Consider the following 20,698-nt stretch of genomic DNA (forward strand, 5'->3'; position numbering starts at 1 on the left):
AAAATTGGCCCTGATGGAAGTATTCACATGCTGGAAAACATTACAAATCAGGGATTTTTTTCCCCCTGAGAACTGGTTGTTAAACATTTACTAGCACACCACTAATTGCGGTTCAGCCTCTCCTTCTGTCCAATCCTCCTTCCTTCATGTCGTCACAAGTGTTAATCCCAAGGGTACACTCCAATAAACTTGTCACATAAAAATCTCTGTCTCAGAGGGGCCGGCCCGGTGGCGCAAGCGGTTAAGTGCGCGCGCTCCGCTGTGGCGGCCCGGGCTTCGCTGGTTCGGATCCCGGGCGCGCACCGACGCACTGCTTGGCAAGCCATGCTGTGGCGGCGTCCCATATAAAGTGGAGGAAGATGGGCACAGATGTTAGCCCAGGGCCGTCTTCCTCAGCAAAAAAAAGAGGAGGATTGGCAGATGTTAGCACAGGGCTGACCTCCTCACAAAAAAAAAAAAAAAAAATCTCTGTCTCAGAGTCTGTGTCCCAGGGAATGCAACCTAACACAACAAAAAAGAATACTTAGGACCAAATGTACCATATAGGACATCGAGGATGGAAATAAGAAAAGCCAAGAATAATGAAATAAAGAGATGAAAAGAATCAAAGAGAATGTAATACAGAAATCAAACAACATCCAAAATACATATTTCTGGATGCCTTGAAGAAGAAAAAATAATGGAATAGAATTAATATTTACAATTATAATTCAATAACACTTTTCTTGGGGGAGGGGATAAAGGGGAAGAAGATCTGTGTTTGTGTATTGAAAGGGCACACTATATACCAAGTTAAATGGACCCAGATTGGTCAACACTTAGATTTATCATAGAAAATTATTATACTTTCATACAAAGGAAAAAAATTCCCTGTGCTTCTTGGCAGAAAGACGAAGTCGTGTTCAAAGGATAGCAAACCAGTTTGGCATCTGAGTTCTCAGCAACATTCAAAGCCAGAAAATAGTAAAGCAACATCTACAATATAATCAATGGAAAAAATGTGCACCAAGGATTTTAAATGCAGACAAATACCCTATAAGTAGCAAGGCCATAAAAAAGTTTTCAGTATGATAAACACCTGGGACTATTATACTCATGAATCCTTCCTGAAGACAAACAGCACCCAACTAAGAGAGGACTGAGAAAACTTCAGCAAAGAGACTGGTGGTGCGCAGTAAATATATTTAGCCGTATATCTAAGACTAAAACAAAAGTGGGAGTAAGAATAGTATATAAATTTTATATGTTCTGATAATGTAGTAATAACTAAAAAAAAAAATGAGAGGAGGAGGAGAGAGAAAAATAGTAAAACAGCTCACTGAATGTCCAACAGGTAAAAAGTGGTAGTTAAAGGATGTCATTTAAAGCCAAAAAACTGAATATCATAAAACAAAACATATTTAGGAGGACAAGAATAAACATTAAGAAAAATAATGCTATTAACTAAAATTAGATGGTGGAGGGCGCAGAGAGAGGAGGAGGTGGTTTCAAGTTCTTTCATTATTGCTCCAAGTAGGAAACTAATAGTCAATGTGTAAAGAAAAAGGGGACCAAGGCATTATATGAGTATTGGTACAAAGGGAATCATTAGAACAGAAATATAAATTTCCCTAAATATCAAGAGAAATACACACAAATAGCAACAAATAACAATAAAGAGCAAAGGAAACTGAACACACAGTTTCTTGGAAGATCATGCAATTTTTTGTATGTATAAAAATGACATAATTGAGATCAAACATAGCAGTTGTCTAAATATATATATAAGTGGGCTTAAATTGCATATTAAAAGAAAAAGAGGGGCCAGCCCCGTGGCTTAGCTGTTAAGTGCTCGCACTCCGCTACTGGCGCCCTGGTTCAGATCCCAGGCACGCACCGACGCACTGCTTCTCTGGCCATGCTGAGGCCGCGTCCCACATCCAGCAACTAGAAGGATATGCAACTATGACATACAACTATTTACTGGGGCTTTGGAGGAAAAATAAATAAATAAATAAAAATTAAAAAAAAAAAAAAGGGAAAAGATTTTCAGATCAACTCACAAAACAAAACCCAACTCTGGGCTGTATATAAGAGAGCCTAAAATAAAAGAATGTACAAAGATGTACTGGGAAAATGCAAATTAAAAAAAGCAAGGGTTATAATCTTAATATCAGACAGGTAACATTCAAGCAAAAAAGTATTAAATGAGACAAAGAAGGATACTTTATAGTACAAAAAGCTACAACTCACCATGAAGATATAATCGTTATGAATATCTATGCAACAAATAACAGCAACAACTTTTGTAAAGTAGTAACTACAGGAGAAGATTGGAGAAATAGACAGAAAAATGCTAATAATAACTTTAATGCATATCTCTCAGTCCAAGACAGTCCAAAGAGATAATAACAACAAAAAATGTAAGAATTTAGGAGAACTAAACAATGTTGGACTATAAGATGGATAGTCTTATATAATGGATAAAAGATTATCAATCTTTTGTACAAAATGTTACATGATGATATGTCAGTTATCTATTGCTGCATAACAAATTACCTCCAAAATTCGGTGGCTTGGGGCTGGCCCAATGGTCTAGCGATTAAGTGCTCACGCTCCACTTCAGCGGCCCAGGGTTCACAGGTTCGGATCCCAGGTGCTCACTGATACACAGCTTGTCAAACTATGCTGTGGTGGCATCCCATATAAAGTAGAGGAGGATGGGCACGGATGTTAGCCCAGGGCCAATCTTCCTCAACACAAAAGAGGAGGATTGGCATCAGATGTTAGCTCAGGGCTAATCTTCCTCACAAAAAAAATTTAAAAAAAAAAATCAGTGGCTTAAAACAACATACATATGTTATCTCATTTTCTGTGAGTCAGGAGTTCAATAGCATCTTAGCTAGCTGGTTCTGGCTCGAGGTCTCTCATGAGGTTGCAGTCAAGATGTTGGCTGGGACTGCAGTCATCTGAAAACTTGACTAGGGCTGGAGGATCTGCCTCTGTATTGGCTCCCTCACATAGTTGTTGGCTAGAGGTCATATGGACCTCTCCATAGGGCTTCTTGAGTATCCTTATGATGTGGTAGCTAGCTTCTCACAGAACAAATGATCCAAGAGAGACAGAAATGATGCAGCCTCAATGCCTTTTTATGACCTAGTCTCAGAAGTGCCACACTGTCCTTTCTGTCACATTCTATTCATTAGAAGCAAGTTCCCAGTACTATCCATGTTCAGGGGGAGGGGGCCTACCTTCTGGAGGGAGGAATATCAAAGAATTTGTGAATTATGTTTTAAAACTACCACAGATGCTATGCCAAAAGTAAAAATTTGTATTGTTTCTCTATTAGAATAAAAAATTGATCTTTGAATATACCGTCTGCTGTCAATGCCCAGATAACAGAAGTTTCTTAAATCACGAAAATAGTCTACACAAGAGCCTGTTAACTTTTCAGTCTTGCATTCACAGTTGTCATTCAACAGGCGTAGGAAAGGAAGAAAAAGGAGATTAAAAAGTTACAGCAAGAAATACACTGAAACTATGTTTGGTCAGCATGACTCACTAATGGGAATGTTCCAACGTTATCTAACTTGTTTGGAAGACAAAGACATTTTAAAGATAGTGCAATTTAAGGATTTGGACCTGGTCCTGCTTGAGTTTAAAGGGCCGTGCCTTGATCAAGCGCCTCAAGCAGAGGACAGAATAAAAGGATAAGTATAAAGCATTAAGTCTTTCTTGTATGTGGTAATTATCTCCAACTAGGACAAAAGCTACTTATAAAAGACCATATCTTTTCTTTCTTTCTTTTCTATCTAGTTTAGCTGTTCAATAAATGAACTACCAAACAGAAATCAAGATAAAGAAACATGGTCAGCCTTCGTTTCAAGTACTAATTTATAATTATAAGAGTGCTGAAACTAAAGCCCTGGCTTCCAATTCTGCTAGGTAAATGAACTAATTGGACTCATAGTTCTAGTTCTATTCACCTTCTATTTAAAAAACAGGTTTACGGGCTGGTCTGGTGGCGCAAGTGGTTAAGTGCGCATGCTCCGCTGCAGCGGCCCGGGGTTCGCTGGTTTGGATCCCGGGCGCGCACCGACGCACCGTTTGGCAAGCCACGCTGTGGCCGCGTCCCATATAAAGTGGAGGAAGATGGGCACGGATGTTAGTCCAGGGCCAGTCTTCCTCAGCCGAAAAAGAGGATTGGCAGATGTTAGCACAGTGCTGATCTGCCTCACAAAAAATAAATTAATTAATTAATTAAAAAAAAAAACAAAAAACTCAAGTTTACCAGATCCTAGCATTGTGTATACTTAAAAAACAAAATCAATCAAGCAACCCTATAACACAATTCTATACTTCTCTAATAAATCTAATGAAAAAAATTTTCCAGTGAAAGGAGATAAACTGAGCACATCTGGGACTTTCAGGGTAAAGAATCTGTGGATCACTATTGAGAACCAACTGCCAGAGCTCAATTATCACTAACTTCCATCATATTTAAACGATTGGAATAAACCTTTGTTTTCTAGATGAGGTCAGTTCTCATAAGGCTATTGTCTGGCTGAGACTGCTGACCTTTTCTCACTCCTTGGGAAGGCATTACACATATTTATTCCAACATGCTTTAACAGAATCCAATGTTCCACACGATCCTCTTATCCAATGGACCTAGTTGTGGATGTTCATTCTATGTTAAGATCTGGAAAATGTTAATGTTTCTGACAGTTACAATAACTAAAACTTTTAGTTCCTTTTACTCCACTTTTCTCAGTTTATTTACAAAGATAGAATATTTTAGGACCAATTAAAACACATATGATAGCAAAGAGTAACAAGTCTGAGGTCTACACAGAGTGAATGATCTTAGGTAAGTCACCTAACTTCTCTTTGCTTTAATTTCCAATTTCTAAAATGGCAATAGTAATATTTAACCTAAATCATAAAGTTACAATAAGCAAATTAATGACAATGTTGGCTGAACTCATTTTAACAAAATCTATAGAACGCAAATTGTTTGTTTTAGTGCAGGGGTTGGCAACCTATAACCCGTGGGCCAAATCTGGCCTATGACCTCTTTTGTATGGTTCATAAACTAAAACAGTTTTTACATTTTTAAAGAATTGTAAAGGCAAAAGAAGGAGAAGAGAAAGGTGGAGAAGGAGAAGCGACAGAGACTGTACGTGCCCCACAGAGCCTAGAATATTTACTAACTGGCCCCTTACAGAAATAATTTGCTGACCCCTGTTCTAGTGGATTCAATGGTCATGAAAACATTTCCAGAAATAATATTTTTAAATAAATAAAATAATCAAAATGTATATACTTCAAAGTCATATGATGGACAGTTAAAGGGGAAAGAAAAAGCATGAGGAAATTGTATTTGAGATCATTCAACAAATGTTTGAATGCCTACACAATAATGTGCTAGGCACTGGTGATATAACAGTGAACTGTCAGATAATCCCTGTTTTCATGGATTAGAAGAAAGTAGCAAGGGAGACAAGCAATTATTACATATATGGTTTGACACATGCAATAAATGGGTAAATTTACAGGTTAAAAAGGGAGACTGTAGAAGGGGTGCTTAATCCAATTGCAGGGTATCAGAGGAAGTTTTCCAGGGGAATGAGCCCTAGGATAAGAATAAATGAGGAAGATAGATGTATTAATCAAGTGAAATAGGGGAAGAAAAAGTATTCCAGTTCAAAAGACTATCATGCAAAGATCCAGAGGCCAGATAGAGCATTGTGTACTTAAAAATCTAAAGACGGTCAGAAGAGCTGGAATCTACCTTACAGGGAAGTGGGAGTGAAGGTCGAGTACTAAGAGATGAGGCTAGAGATATAAGCACGCATCAGGCCATATGGAATGTTTTAGATTTTATACTGAGGGATAATGAGAAGCCATGGATGGATTTTAAGCTGGAGAGTAACAATAAAATTTTCATTTTAGAGCACGTACTCTAGTGGTATAGAGAATGGAAAGGAGGGGACAAGACAGAAGACAAGATATAGAGATACTAGCTAATGAAGTTGTACATGTCATAATCCCAGGTGAGAGATGGAACATACTGGTACCAATTGGTACCAGGTGGAACATACTGTACCAATTATTGAGTTATTGTCTCTCAGCTCCAAATCCTTCCATACTTTGCTTTGTGGTCCTATGTATATTAGGACTTTATTATATCTGGGATTTATTTTGATGTGAGATAGGGATGGTATTTCCTATTTTTCCATACAAATAGCCAATTGTCCCAATATTCTTTATTGAATAACTCATCAGCCAGTGATCTCAAATGTCATCTTATCGTATATCAAATTAATCCTTATAGGTGGAGATCTGTTTCTAGGCCCTATATTCTGTTTTATTGATTTACTCATCCTAGTACCAATACCATATTGTATATTAATTAGTATGACTTTTCGAGTCAGCTTGTCAAGTTCCTAGAAAAATAGTGTTGAGATTTTGATTGGATCGCATTGAATTTTTAGATCAATTGGGGAAAATGGATATCTTTTTGATATTGAGTCCTCCTACACACGAACACGGTATATTGTTCTGTTCATTTATATCGTCCATAATGTTTTTCAACAAAATTTAAAATTTCTCCTCATATCTTATACAGAATTTGTTAGATTTACTTTATTTTTAATGTTAGTGTAAATGGCATTTTAAATTGTTTTCTCACCAATTTGTAGCTGAAGTATAGAAATGTATTTGCTCTTTTTTGTTTGTTTGTTTTGTTTTTTGTGAGGAAGATCAGCCCTGAGCTAACATCCAATGCCAATCTTTCTCTTTTTTTTTTTGCTGAGGAAGGTTGGCCCTGAGCTAACATCCCTGCCCATCTTCCTCCACTTTATATGGGACGCTGCCACAGCATGGCTTGACAAGCAGTTCATCCGTGCTTGTCCGAGATCCGAACCTGCGATCCCAGGGCCGCTGAAGCGGAGCACACGGCCGGCCCCAAATGTATTTGCTCTTGTATATTGATCTGATACCCAGCCATCTTGCTAAACTCAATTTTTATTTCTAATAATTTATGGTTGTATACTTTGGAGTTTTCTATGAAGATAAGCATATTACCTGTCAACGTTTCTTCTTTTTTAGTTCTTAAATCTCTTATTTCTTTTCCTTGACTTGCTGCCCTGTCTAGGACTTCCTGTAAAATGCTGATTAGAAGTGGTACCAGTAGACATCCTTATCTTGTTTCTATTTTTAGAGAGAATTCTTCTAAAGTTTTAATGTCAGGAATGATGTTCACTTTAAGTTTTTTATAGATTTCCTTTACTAGATTAGGAAAGTTTCCTTTTTCCTTTGCTAAGAACTTTTATCATGAATGGGTACTGAATTCAAATGCTTATTCTATCTTTATTGAGATGCTCACAGCTTTTTCCTCCTCTAATCCGTTAATATGGTAATTTACATTGATAGTTTGTTTTATTTTATTTTATTTTTTAAGATTTTATTTATTTATTTTTTCCCCCCAAAGCCCCAGTAGATAGTTGTATGTCATAGCTGCACATTCCTCTAGTTGCTGTATGTGGGATGCGGCCTCAGCATGGCCAGAGAAGCGGTGTGTCGGTGCACGCCTGGGATCCGAACCCGGGCCGCCAGCAGCAGAGTGCACGCACTTAACCGCCAAGCCACGGGGCTGGCCCTGTTTTATTTTATTTTGAATGTTAAACTACCCTTGCATTCCTAGAATAAACTCATCTAGATCATGCATATATTCTATTTAATACACTGCTGGGTTCAGTTTACTAACAATTTATTTAGAAGTTTTGTGTCTACGATAATGAGATTGGCCTTTAATTTTCTCTCTCTTCCTATCGTTTTGGTATCAAGGCTGTCATGGTCTTATGGAAAGAGCTGGGGAATAGTTCCACTTTTTCTATGTTCTGAAAAAGTTTATATAAGATTTAAATGATCTAGTCTTTGAAAATCTGGAGGAACACCTAAATAAAGCCATCTACGTCAGGTGCTTTAACTACAGACTGAATTTCTTTAATGGTGCTTTCGGCAGCAAATACCAAAATATCCACGTAACAACAGCTAGAACAATAAAGATATTTAATTATTTCTTCTAACTAGATCTCCCTCCAGAAAAGACTGTTAATGACTGAGTATTTTTCTTACTCTTGATGGTTCTGTATCTGAGTGATACTGTAAGAGAAAGTGTAAAAAAGTTTGTATATACATCTGAGCAGGCTCAAATTTTCACATGAACAAAAGGAGCAGAATAAAGAATGAGCATTTGGAAATCAATCAATGAAATATTATTTGTTAGGTGTTATAATCTAAGTTGAATATACATACATACACATGAATATATTTTATGTATAGAATCAGAGAAAGAGTTCTGTATATTTTTATGTCTGAGGTAGATTCAATGCACTATACAACAGAATTTTTACACATGGAAAAAAAAGAATTAGGGACTTTGAGTTCTAATCCTAGCTTGCCTTCCTTGTGACTTAAGTGTAAGGTCCAAATCTTCTCCTTTTTATATTCGCAGGGCCTAATACAGTGCATAAACAGTATATAGAAAGTCTAATCTTCATTTGTTCTTCAACAGAATGGGAGTAGTGATATAGACATAACAATAAGCTAGAATGATCAGTCTAATTATTGAGAATATTTTGTTTTGGCAGATATTCTCAAAATAAAAACTGATAATTTTTCTGTAATATCCCAAGAGTACATTAAGATATTTGCACACATAACTGAGAATCTGTTATTTGCTAATAGGGATGTGGAGGTCTTCCCAATAAATAGCCAGGAGATTTTGAAAAGCTTTTTCCTGACTTTAGGAATAAAATTAATTGTGAATGGGCAAGTGTGTTAGGGAGCAGGGAGGAGGAACCAGCAGCAATTTAAATTAGGGCGTACCACTGTGTCTTTCACGGGTTAAGGGTGGGAGGAGGCGATGGGGGCCAGAATCTGGTAATTTAAGGTGACAGCCACTACTAATACGTATCTTTGAATTTAAAAGCTGTAGCAAGAGAGGACATAATTAAATTACATGAGGACAAAGAAGGATAGAGAAAGACTAAAAGGTGCTCTCAGGTCAGCCTTCCAATACAGCTGGGTACTGTTCTCACAGAGTTCCCTAGAGAGTCTTCTACCATCAAGTGACATTTGAGGTATTAAACATGTGCGATGGGATTGGACACCTTGAGCATATGATCCTTAAGAGGCTGACAGTGCACACTTCCTGCTGAACTAGTTTCTTATCCTACAGTCTGATCCCAGAGCTCAGATGTTCTCCTGTTCTCCAGTACTTTTCAAACTTCTATCATTCTGTTACTAAAAGAATGAGGAAGAACCAACAGATCAGCTTATGCTGTGGGGTATGCAATTTACCTCCAGAAAACTTCTCAGCCTATATGAGGAAGGACTGGGAGAAGTGGGAAAGGTATTTAATATTTATTGCATGTGTACTACACGCTAAGCAGAGTGCTAGGTGTCATTCAATTTAATCTTCATGACAGTACTGTCACCCAAGCGTTATTATTGCCAAGGAAGAAGCTGAGACTTAGAGAAACTAAGAGACTTGCCTCCTGACTCATGTTAAGAAGTCAAAGAGATGAAATGCAAACAAATTCTGAATCCAAAGCTATGCTTATTCCACCAGAGCAAGGGATCCCTCCCAGTCAAGTGTTAATGTCCGGGTGTTTCCCTCCCTCTTGGTAATGCATCATCTCCCTGGCTATGTAACATTTCCACAACAGAGTAACTTTTTACTGAAACAATTTAACCTTCTGCAAACTAAGAATGGATAAAATCCCAAAGGTTTATGAAGTTCAGGAATATTAGTGTACATGTGTTTAAAATCCTAAAAGTGTGAAAGGAAGTACACTAATCCTGCCAACAATACATTTTTTAAAAAGGAAAATGACTTCCTTCTTCAGTTATTGGAATTGCTTGGAAGCAGAAGTCAGGAAATCCCCTTCCTTGATTTGTGGTATTTATGTGGCTGTTATTCCCAAAGAACAGAATTTCTTCTGCTTTATCCTTTGAAATTTTCAATATTTCTCATTCCTCCTTAGTAGAACATAGTTTTGGTTATTTAAAAAACTGCCACATGACAAGAGTTTATTTTACTCCCTTTTCTATATTCTGAGAAAATGAAGCTATAAGCAAACAAAGTATGCCTAATCACTTTTTTTTTTCTCTCTTTTTTAAAGGCCTGCTTTCAGGGGAATAATTACTTCTTATACATAAAAATATATATATTCCCTACAATGATAACTTACTATCCTAGGAATTACTTATGGGAAAATACCTTTAATGCACATACACATTTCCGGTCAGAGTAATAGATGCTTGTGAAGAATGCAAACTGCTCACATGTATAGGATTCATCATATCCAAGAATAACTTCTGAATACTTTTCACCAAAGCAAAATAAATTATTTTAATTACTAAAAGATTATTATAGACATATTGTTAAATGAAATAGAATAGAATGTCTAAAAATAGACCAATACAAATATATTCACTTAATTTTCAACAAAGGAGCCAAAGTAATTCAATGGGGGAAAGGATAGCGTTTTCAACAAATGGTGCTGGAACAACTGGATATCCATAAGGAAAAACCTTGACCCTTACTCACACCATATACCAAAAAATTAACTTTAATTGAATCATAGACCCATAGGTAAGAGCCAAAACTATAAAACACAAGTGAAAATCCTTGTGACCTTGGGTTAGAAAAAGATTTCTTAGAATGCAAAAAGTACAAGCCATAAACGAAAAAACTGATAAACCATACTTCATTAAAACTTAAAACTTCTGTTTTTTGAAAGATACTATTAAGAAAAATTAAGAAACAAGCCACAAACTAGGATAAAATACTTTTAAAGCATGTATCTGATAAAAGATTTGTATCCAGAATATACAAACAATTTTTACAACTCAGTAATAAGACAAATAATCCAATTAATAAAATGGGCAAAAGATTTGAAGAGATACTCCACCAAAAAAGATATATGAAAGGCAAATAAGCACATGAAATGAAGCACAGCATCATTAGTTATCAGAGAAATGCAAATTAACCATAATGAGATATCACAGCACCTACTAGAATGGCTAAAATTAAAAAGATCAACAATACCAAGTACAGTGGAGAATGGGCAGCAACTAGAACTCGCATACATTGCTGGTGGGAACACAAAATAGTACACCCAATTTGGAAAAGTCGTGCAGTTTTTTAAAAAGTTAAATGCACATTACACTGCAACCCACTCCTAAGCAATCCCACTCCTAAGTATTTACCCAAGAGAAAAGAAAACAGATGTCCATATGAAGGCTGGTATGTAAATGTTCACAGCAGCTTTATTCATAATAGCCCCAAACCAGAAACAACACAAATGTCCATTAACTGGTGAGTCGATAAATTATGATGTGTCCATACAATGGAACATACTACTTAGCATTAAAAAGGAATGAACTACTGATACATGAAACAACATGGATAATCTCAAAAGCATTATGCTAAGTGAACGAAGCCAGAGCCAGACACAAAGACTACAAACATTTATATGAAATTCCAGTAAAGTCAAAACTGTAATGATAGAAAGCAGATCAGTGGTTGCGCGGGCCAGAGGTGAAGGATTAGGGGAGGAGATTGACAGCAAAGGGGCACAAGGGACTGTTTGGGGGTGACAGAAATATTGTATATCTGGGTTGTCGTGTTGGGTACACTGCTGTACTCATTTGTCAAAAATACACTGCGGGCCGGCCCCAGGGCGTGGTGGTTAAGTTTGGTGCACTCCACTTCAGTGGCCCAGGTTTGCAGGTTGGGATCCTGGATGTAGACCTACACCACCTTTCACCCATGCTGTGGCGGCATCCCATGTACAAAGTAGAGGAAGACTGGCATGGATGTTAGCTCAGGGCTAATCTTCCTCAAGCAAAAAAAGAGGAGGATTGGCAACAGCTGTTAGCTCAGGGCGAATCTACCTCAGCAAAAAAAAAAAAAAAAAAAAAGAGAGAGAGAAAAAATAATTGTTTTAATGTGATGGAAAATATGTATACCAATGAACAAGTGCCAGGAGGGACTAGAAAAAAATAATCACAGCAAATGAATTAGGAAAAAAATGAACAAAGGATTTGAATAAGCAATTCACAACAAAGAAATCCAAATGGCCAATAAGCATCAAAAAAGATATTTATTCTCATTATCAATTAGACAAATGCAAATTAAACCAATGATATTATCATTCCATATCCATCAGACTGGCAAAGATTTAAGTCTGATAATACTAAGTTTTGGCAAGGATGTAGAGAAATAAGATCTCACACTGTGGATGAAAGGATAAACTGGAGGTATATACCTAGAAACTCTCGCATACAAGTAAAGTATGTCCTTTTAACATTGTTTATAATAGTGAAAAAATGGAACTAATCTAAATGTCCATCAGCAGTGACATATGTGTCAATGGAATACTTCAAAGCATTTAAAAATGAATTAGAGTTACACATATGAATATGGATAGTCCCCCAGAATAAAGAATAAAGAATTAATGTCAATAGTGACAATGCTGAGAAATCAGGAGTAAAGAAACAAAGGACCCAACACAGGAGAAATGCAAAGGGTAATAGTATAACCATTATTTGATGATCCCCACCTGCTAACTCTTTTTCCAATAAATTTGTCATTGTTTGATACGTGATCTACTATTCGATACGTGAACTACCATTTCGCACCTTGTAGAAATTCATTAAAATGAAACTTCTTTCAGCTTAAGCACTACTGACTGCAATAGTGCTATCTTTGTAGCTTTTTGTATAGTTGCTGGGATTGTACATTGTTTGATTTTACATTATTATCTACAAAATCCTGAAAATCATTCAAATTAATTTCATGTTTTAAAATGTCACTTAAATGATACAGTTTTCCCCCACCAGCTATCCGTGGTAAAGTTGGTTGTTCATAAGGCCAAGGAGATGGTTTTAATAAATCAAAATAATTAAAAATGCTTTGTTTCTAATAAAAGGCATAAATTTATTACTTTTTAGTAACATATTTCTAGGCAGAGCTTCAAATTTATTTTTTATTTATTTTGTGTGTGTGTGAGGAAGATCAGCCCCGAGCTAACATCTATGCTAATCCTCATCTTTTTGCTGAGGAAGACTGGCTCTGAGCTAACATCTATTGCCAATTCTCCTCCCTTTTTTTTTTCCCCAAAGCCCCATTAGATAGTTGTACGTCAGAGTTGCACATCCTTCTAGTTGCTGTATGTGGGACGTGGCCTCAGCGGCTGGAGAAGCAGTGCATCGGTGTGCGCCCGGGATCCGAACCCGGGCAGCCAGTAGCAGAGCTGGAGCACTTAACCACTAAGCCACGGGGCCAGCCCTCAAATTTATTTTTATTAAATGGAATGTCTTTAAACTTATCTGACAAATCTTTAACATCAGATTCATGCTTTCTAATAACAATTTTAAGTTTTCCAAAGCTTTTATGGTGCACTTGATTAATTTTTTTACTTTCTGAATGTTCGTCGATCTTGACTGCAATGCATTTGAAAATAATGAAAATTCTTTGAAAATGTCAATCAGTAAAGCAAAGTCTTGCAAGAAATTAACATTAGCTAATCTCTTTGCTAAACTAGAAAAGAATGCAAAAAATGCATATACCATGAAGGATATGCCTGACATACAGCGCTGGCAGTTTGTAAACTACGTGCTACTCATCTCGACCCCAGTACTCGACCAGTTTTAACATTTTCAAGTTCTTTAGTTACAGTTTCTAAATCAATTTGATTTTTATTGGATTGGTGATAAATACAATAAATTTTATCCAGAATATTTTAAAATGACTGCCTTATTTTATTTCAGATACTGAATTGTAATTGGTAACTTAGTGCCAAATGATGACTTCAGGAAAATTTTCTAACAAATTTGTAGCTACTCCAGACTTGCTTCCCACTATTGTACAAGCACCATTAGAACAAAATGCAATTAAGTTCACTTTCAAATATTCATTAGCAAAGCCACAATCATTTAAAGTAGACAATAATTTATTAGAAATACACTCCATTGTGGCTGACACTAATTCCTTTAAAGCAACAAACATCATCACCAGTACAGAAAACGATTCAACTGTGCACTGGAGATAAATCACTAGGTGCTTTTCTTCAAAAGTATAGATGCCTAATCAATTATAGCACATATCTGGCACTCTCTTCTATGATATTCTTAAATGTCTTCATACAATTTCTTTTGCAATACGTTCTGCTGTTCTTGTTGCACTGTATCGTGTAGGTAAACAGTTGCCTACATCTACTCCATTTTTCTCTTTTAATTCTATTGCCCCCTCACTATCAGATAAAGGCCTATTATGTTTTATTAAACTGTAAAGAGAATTAAAAACTTCTTTAATAGTATCAATATTTTCATTATTTAGTTTATACACTAAATTGGAAATTGAGTTATTAGTTGATTCTTTTAACAAATCTTGAATCTTAGTACAGTCTTTAGAAAAATCATGTGACCAGAGACAGCCTGGTGGCGCAGCGGTTAAGTGCACGCGCTCCGCTTCGGCGGCCCAAGGGTTCGCAGGTTCTGATCCCAGGCACACACCGACACACTGCTTGTCAAGCCATGTTGTGGCGGCGTCCCATATAAAATACAGGAAGATGGGCATGGATGTTAGCCCAGGGCCGGTCTTTCTCGGCAAAAAGAGGAGGATTGGCATGGATGTTAGCTCAGGGCTGATCTTCCTCACAAAAAAAAAAAAAAGAAAAAAGAAAGAAAAATCATGTTCTCTAATTTTTTTTTTTGCAGAAAAGTTTGCCTAGTAGTTTTATTAATACCACTTGGGGTTACTAAATATGCCCTCCATTCCTTGGACCCCTGGACATGCTTGTCTGCTGTCACTCCCAAATGCTGAACTATCAAACAATCATTACATCCTAATTTACATTCTTTTGTTTCAAGCCATTTGTACTGTTCTGAAAACATAACACTGGTTTTTTATTCCAACTATCTGGAAGCACAAGATTATCTATTTCTCCCTTTGATGAACATGATGACTTTTCTTCAATGGTTGGTCATTTAACAGTTCTGAAATTTGTTTCCATTAGCTTAGGTATCCCACCATTTTCACTCCTATCATTATTTTCCATGTCTATTTTAAACTTCTTCAGATTTAAAAAACTTAGTAAGTCTCTCTGTTACTTTGGCATTTTAGGGATCAGAATCTGAAAAGTAATGTTGTTATGTTAGTAAAATCACAATACTACTTGGGGGTTAACGTAATATTTTTGTTAATGATTATAATATGATTTTAGATAGCATGAATTTTAAATTAAAATACTTACCTTGCTTTTTGGTCTATACCTATACCTTCAGTGTGACTTGCTATTTCTTGAAAATCTATCAGTTTTGATTCTTTTTCCAACAATTTCACAAAATCAGATTATGAATAAATGCTTGATTACGATTCAATTCAGCAAAAATGATGCTCACATCACTGCCAAAGAAGTGTAGTTCAGACATGGATGTTGGTTGATATTTTTGTTTAAGTTAACCAGTAAGACAAAAGTGAAATAGTCAAGAGGTATATTGGAACTTCATTCATTTATCAATGACAGGAGCAACTTCTTTGCTAAATTGGATAACAGTTTTTAAATACTGGAAGAATACTTTCTCAATTTTTTTGTGTTATAACGTCAAGGCCATGGATGTGACACACTTTTAAGTTTATTTATTTTTTTTGTGAGGAAGATCAGCCCTGAGCTAACATCCATGCCAATCCTCCTCTTTTTGCAGAGGAAGACTGGCCCTGGGCTAACATCTGTGCCCATCTTCCTCCACTTTATGTGGGACGCGGTCACAGCATGGCTCGACAAGTGGTGGTGGGTGCGCGCCAGGATCCGAACTCAGGCCGCCAGCAGCAGAGTGTGAGCACTTAACGGCTATGCCATGGGCTGGCCCCACACCCTTAAAGTTTAAATTCTGCATTATCAACATTTTCTTCAGCAGTCTTTTACCTGTTTTTGTAAATAAAGCTTTATTGGAACATGGCCACTCCCATTTTTTGTGTGTGTGTGTGAGGAAGATCAGCCCTGTGCTAACATCTGCCAATCCTCCTCTTTTTTCTTTTTTTGCTGAGGGAGACTGGCCCTGTGCTAACATCCGTCCCCATCTTCCTCCACTTTATATGGGAGGCCGCCACAGCATGGCTTGCCAAGCGGTGAGTCAGGGCGCGCCCACATCCCAACCGGCGAACCACTGGCCGCCACAGCGTGCGCACTTAACTGCTTGCGCGACCTGGCTGGCCCCATGGCCACTCCCATTTTTAATGTAAGAGTTGAGTAGTTGTGCAGCTGGCCCATGGCGTAGTGGTTGAGTTTGCATGCTCCACATTGGCAGCGGCCCTGGGTTCGCAGGTTTGGATCCCAGGCATGCACTTACACAACGGCTCATCAGGCCATGTTGTGGTGGAGACCGACATACAAAATAGAGGAAGATTGGCACAGATGATAGCTCAGGGACAATCTTCCTCACCAAAAAAAAAAAAAAAGTGGTGAGCTTTGAGTATTTATTACCTGTTTTTTAACATTTAATTGCAAATTTATATAGTTTGATTTTTAATAGTAGTTATGCTTAACAACTGGCTCATAATATCCCCAGAAATTTAGCAATCAGCCTTGCAAACTGGTAAAAGCCAACTTTGGTGTACTCCTAGCTCTATTTTCAAAAGGGCACTAGAGAAGCTTTGGGAAAGCAGGTAATTTGCCTAGTTGACAAGTGGCTGAGTCAAGATTCAAATCTAGATCTAAAACTCTATCCCAGGTTAGGATTAGTCTTCTTCGTGGAGAGTAAGAGCCCTTATTGGGTTGATTCAAAAAAATATTTGGGAAGGGGTTGACGTACATTGAGGGAACTCCACATTCAAGGGAATGCATTTTCTGGAGTACCATTTTATATTGATGATGCATACCCTTTTACATTCTCATGGTGCCTGTCAGTTTTTCTAGAGAGTCTTGATGCTTGATACGTATCCAGAAACCAGTCTAGGCTGGATACTTGAAGGAAGACGGAAACAACTGTTTGGTCTATCCATCATCTGCTGTTGGACGTTTCTCTTAAAAATTTTCCTTCACTGCTACGAAGTATAAATACAGGCGTTTACCACTCCTAGCCCCTTATAGTACCAATCAAGCTACATGAATTCCGAGAAGCTTCAGAAAATTTGTGGTCTGAAACCTTACTACACTTACGTGCAGCAGAAGGAAAGGACACTATTAAAGGGCAGTCATGCAGCTGCAGGGAACTGGGGCAAGAATCGGGGGACAGGATGGCCGAGCTCTAGGCTCCTGAGTTCTCTACACCTTTCGCACAGCTCCTGTTCTAAGCATAGGAACCATAATGGTTAGAGCTGTTGGAGAACTTGATCTGCCCTTGTCCAACCTCTTCATGCATATGAGGAAACTCAGCTCTAGTGAGGCGAAGCGACTTGATGAACGTCAAGCGGTCGAGCCAGGATTTATTTACAGCTCTTTCCTCTACACACGGCCTCCTCCCTGCACAGAACTCGCCACCACAGCACCAGGAACCTGGCTGGGGACAGGCCTGCAGTTGAGCCTAGGACAAACCTCCCAGTCGCTCCCGAGTCAAACTGCGGTAACTCTGAGCCAGAGAGTTAACGCCAAAGTAGAAAAGCATAAAGCCCAAGGCCGTGAACACTTGGGGAGTCCTCAGAGAGCGGCGTGGACAGCTAAAGCAACCCCGCCTCTCAAACGCCAACGCCACGCACCGCGTAGCAACGCGAGCAGCCGCCAGGGCAGGGCACGCAGCAGGCGGCGCGCACGCTCGCCCCGAGGCCGCACGGGAGGCGGGCTGACGTGCGCGCCCCCGCGGCGGTGGGCGGGGTGAGGGGCGGGGCTCAGAGCCGGACCGGGGCGGGGCCGCAGGAGCTGTAGGTGCTGCTGCTAGGTCGCGACAGGTGCGCGAGGCAGAGCGCCTGGGACCCGTGGCGGGGCTGGTAGCAGCGCGGAGGAGAGAGCGCTTTTAGCCGGGTAAGGGCCTTCTCTCTCCACATCCTCCACAGCCGGAGAGTGCGCCGAGACCCCGGCTTCCCTCCACACCCTCTTTCTCCCGCGACTTCTGGGACGTGGGGAGCACAAGGGGCGTGAATCCTCCCCCACCAGAGAGGAGTGGAGGAGTCGCTGACCCTCTGCTCTTTCCTCACTTCTGGGTAGTGTGCTGGGGTTGGGAGTAATTATGTAGGGCTGAGCCTTTGCTGCCTGAGGGCGGGAGCTGAGAGGACCCCCTCCTTTTCCACCAGGAACAGTCCTTTCTAACGCTATACTTTTTTGGTTGGTGGAGGAAGGTGGCAGTTCATCAGAATTCAAAATAGTCTCCCAGGGAAATATTCTGATGTTCAACTGCTCTTTTACCGTCTTCATTTTCAGCCCTTCCCTCCGTCTTTGATTTTTCTCCCTTTCCATTCTGCCAACTGAACTCTAAGACACCTACACCCTTTTGTGGTGTGTCGAGAAGATAGCAGTCTTTGCAGCTGGATGTGTCATCCGCGAATCGCTATCATGTATATATCGTTCGTACCTGTCACCAACATACGTAGGTGTTAATATAAGGTAACTGTACACTCCTGGCTACACCTACTAGGCTTGAAGTTGTAAGTGTTAGGAGCGAACCATCTGGTGCCCTTTCTTGCCTCCTTACTGGTGCTTGGGACAAGAAATTTAGCTGATCATGGTAAGAGATATTTGAACTACTATTGTCTTTCATCTAATTCCAGTTTTCAAAAGTGTGCCTGATCCAGATGGTTCTGTTGACTTGACTTTTCAAGTTAGTCAAAGGTAGTTAGGGAGTTATCAGCCTTTAAGACAATACCCGTTTAGGGGAGAGTTGTTCTTTGGCCTTAGATATTCTTTCTTTTGCTATTGATGTAAATAGTTAAAGGAATACTTTTTATCTGCATAGTTACTAATACTATTCACAAATGATAAATATTTTAGGAACCATAAAATAACACTTTCTTCTGAGGTCTGATGTGGATACAAAAGATGACCCTCAACAAACATTTTCCAAGTTCCCCAGAAGTTATAGCCTGGATGCAGGATTATCATGTTTTAGGTAGACCTTCAAAAAGTTATAGAGTTAGCAGAGGAGACGGTTTAAAAAAAAAGTGTATGCATGTATATTTCCTTGTTTTGCATCAATAGAACAACACATAACCTGGTACTAGGTAATTACTTTGGGAACTTATTTCATTTTTTGGACAAAACATTTGAGTGCCTCTGTTGTGTCAGTCCTGCTGTGGATTCAAAGTTCCAAACTCCCTACTCTAAAAGAGCTTAAAATCAAACGGATTAGGCAGATCAATAGATATGACTTATAGTATTAGTGAGGTCAGTGCTATATTAGAGATCAGCCCATTGTGCTATAGAAGCACAGCTAATACAGTTTTTTTAGAAATTCCCTCTTCTATTTTCCCTTAAAAACAAAACAAACAGCAATAATCACAAAAACCTTTGAGTAACAGTGAGTGATTCACTTTAGTCCATGTATTTGTATCACTGGTATTTCTTATCTTGTGTTCTGCCTACATTATTGCCTTTTGAAGATGAGATTAGGACCTGTTGTTAAATCTGTGACAGTTTAGTAAATAGTGGAGCTATTTTCACTGTTCTGTACTGGGCCTGGAAGTGTTGTTATCATGTAGTCCCTGAACTGTAGAGCCTCTGGGAAGAGACTAGTATATTGGCAACATTAGCAAAGCAGTGCCATTTTATAAAAATTGCTCCATTGTGTAACTTTGTTTAACTTGGTACATTTAAGTTTTGTTACAGACTCTGGTTAAAGGTGGGCCAAATTTTAACCTTCTAATAATTCTAAGAAGAGAAAACTTCAGAAGTGAAAACAATTCTATTGACAGCAGTCTTGATGACAGAGGATACTTTTTCTTGCTAAGGTGCCCTCAAAATGTCTTTTTCTTCCTTTTTTTTTTGGTAGGAGGCACGGTGGGTAGATGGGTGGAGGAGGAAAGGGTCAGAAGTGTTTGAAGATTCTTTGCAGAGTTTTGATGATCTGAAGTCTATGGTAGTCTTGAGGGCTCTTCATATAACTGCAGGCTTTTATTAATTGCCTACTGTGTGCCCGTCTTGTATACAGAGGATGAACATGACACGGTCCCTTCTATATGATTATGTTTTTCATTTTTTAAATAGAGATTTTGGGTTGATAATACAGATTGTGGTTGTTTCATTTGGTAATTTGAGCCATGGTACTTGATGAACACATTTCTCTGACATTGCTTACCTCTTTTCTTTCTGTTCACACTCTAGGAAAGTGGTCTCCACCAGGAATTTTTGGAAAGGCAGTAGGTATTGGCATGTGTTTTGGGTATCTACAATGATTATGTTGTTTTCTTATAATGTTTTCAAGTACAATTTTAATTATTGTTCCTCTTAGGGTTTCAAATTCTTGGCTTTCCTCTGGTATTTTTCAACAATATACTGTAATTAACTTAGAGCCTCTGTACCAGAAAAGTTCATCAAAGACATATACACACAAACACAAAAGAATGTTGAGAGTGTGGGAGATCACTAGACATCTTTGCCATAAAAGGCCACCTAACCACAAATTGGGAGAATTTGTCATTATTTATGTTGAGAGCAAAACAAGTTTTCAGGCATTCTTAATTCCATACAGACAGATGAATTTCATTTAGATTGGA

General features: G+C 38.4%; 1 protein-coding gene and 1 pseudogene across 2 annotated transcripts in view; one reads left to right on the forward strand and one right to left on the reverse strand.

The window, feature by feature from the left end:
- Positions 1-7,940: 7,940 nt before the first annotated feature.
- LOC147914736 (E3 SUMO-protein ligase KIAA1586 pseudogene) lies at positions 7,941-15,185 on the reverse strand (annotated as a pseudogene).
- A 2,723-nt stretch (positions 15,186-17,908) lies between these two features.
- Positions 17,909-20,698, forward strand: part of LIMA1 (LIM domain and actin binding 1) — an 86,805-nt gene continuing 84,015 nt past the window's right edge. For both annotated transcript variants that reach the window (XM_014786447.2, XM_014786448.2), the window contains exon 1: positions 17,909-18,014. The gene's annotated coding sequence lies outside the window, so the exon portion shown is untranslated. The remainder of the gene's footprint in view (positions 18,015-20,698) is intronic.

The sequence above is a fragment of the Ceratotherium simum genome, chromosome 17 (genome assembly GCF_057802395.1).
Source record: "Ceratotherium simum simum isolate JZ-2026a chromosome 17, ASM5780239v1, whole genome shotgun sequence".
In the NCBI taxonomy this organism is placed as follows: domain Eukaryota; kingdom Metazoa; phylum Chordata; class Mammalia; order Perissodactyla; family Rhinocerotidae; genus Ceratotherium; species Ceratotherium simum.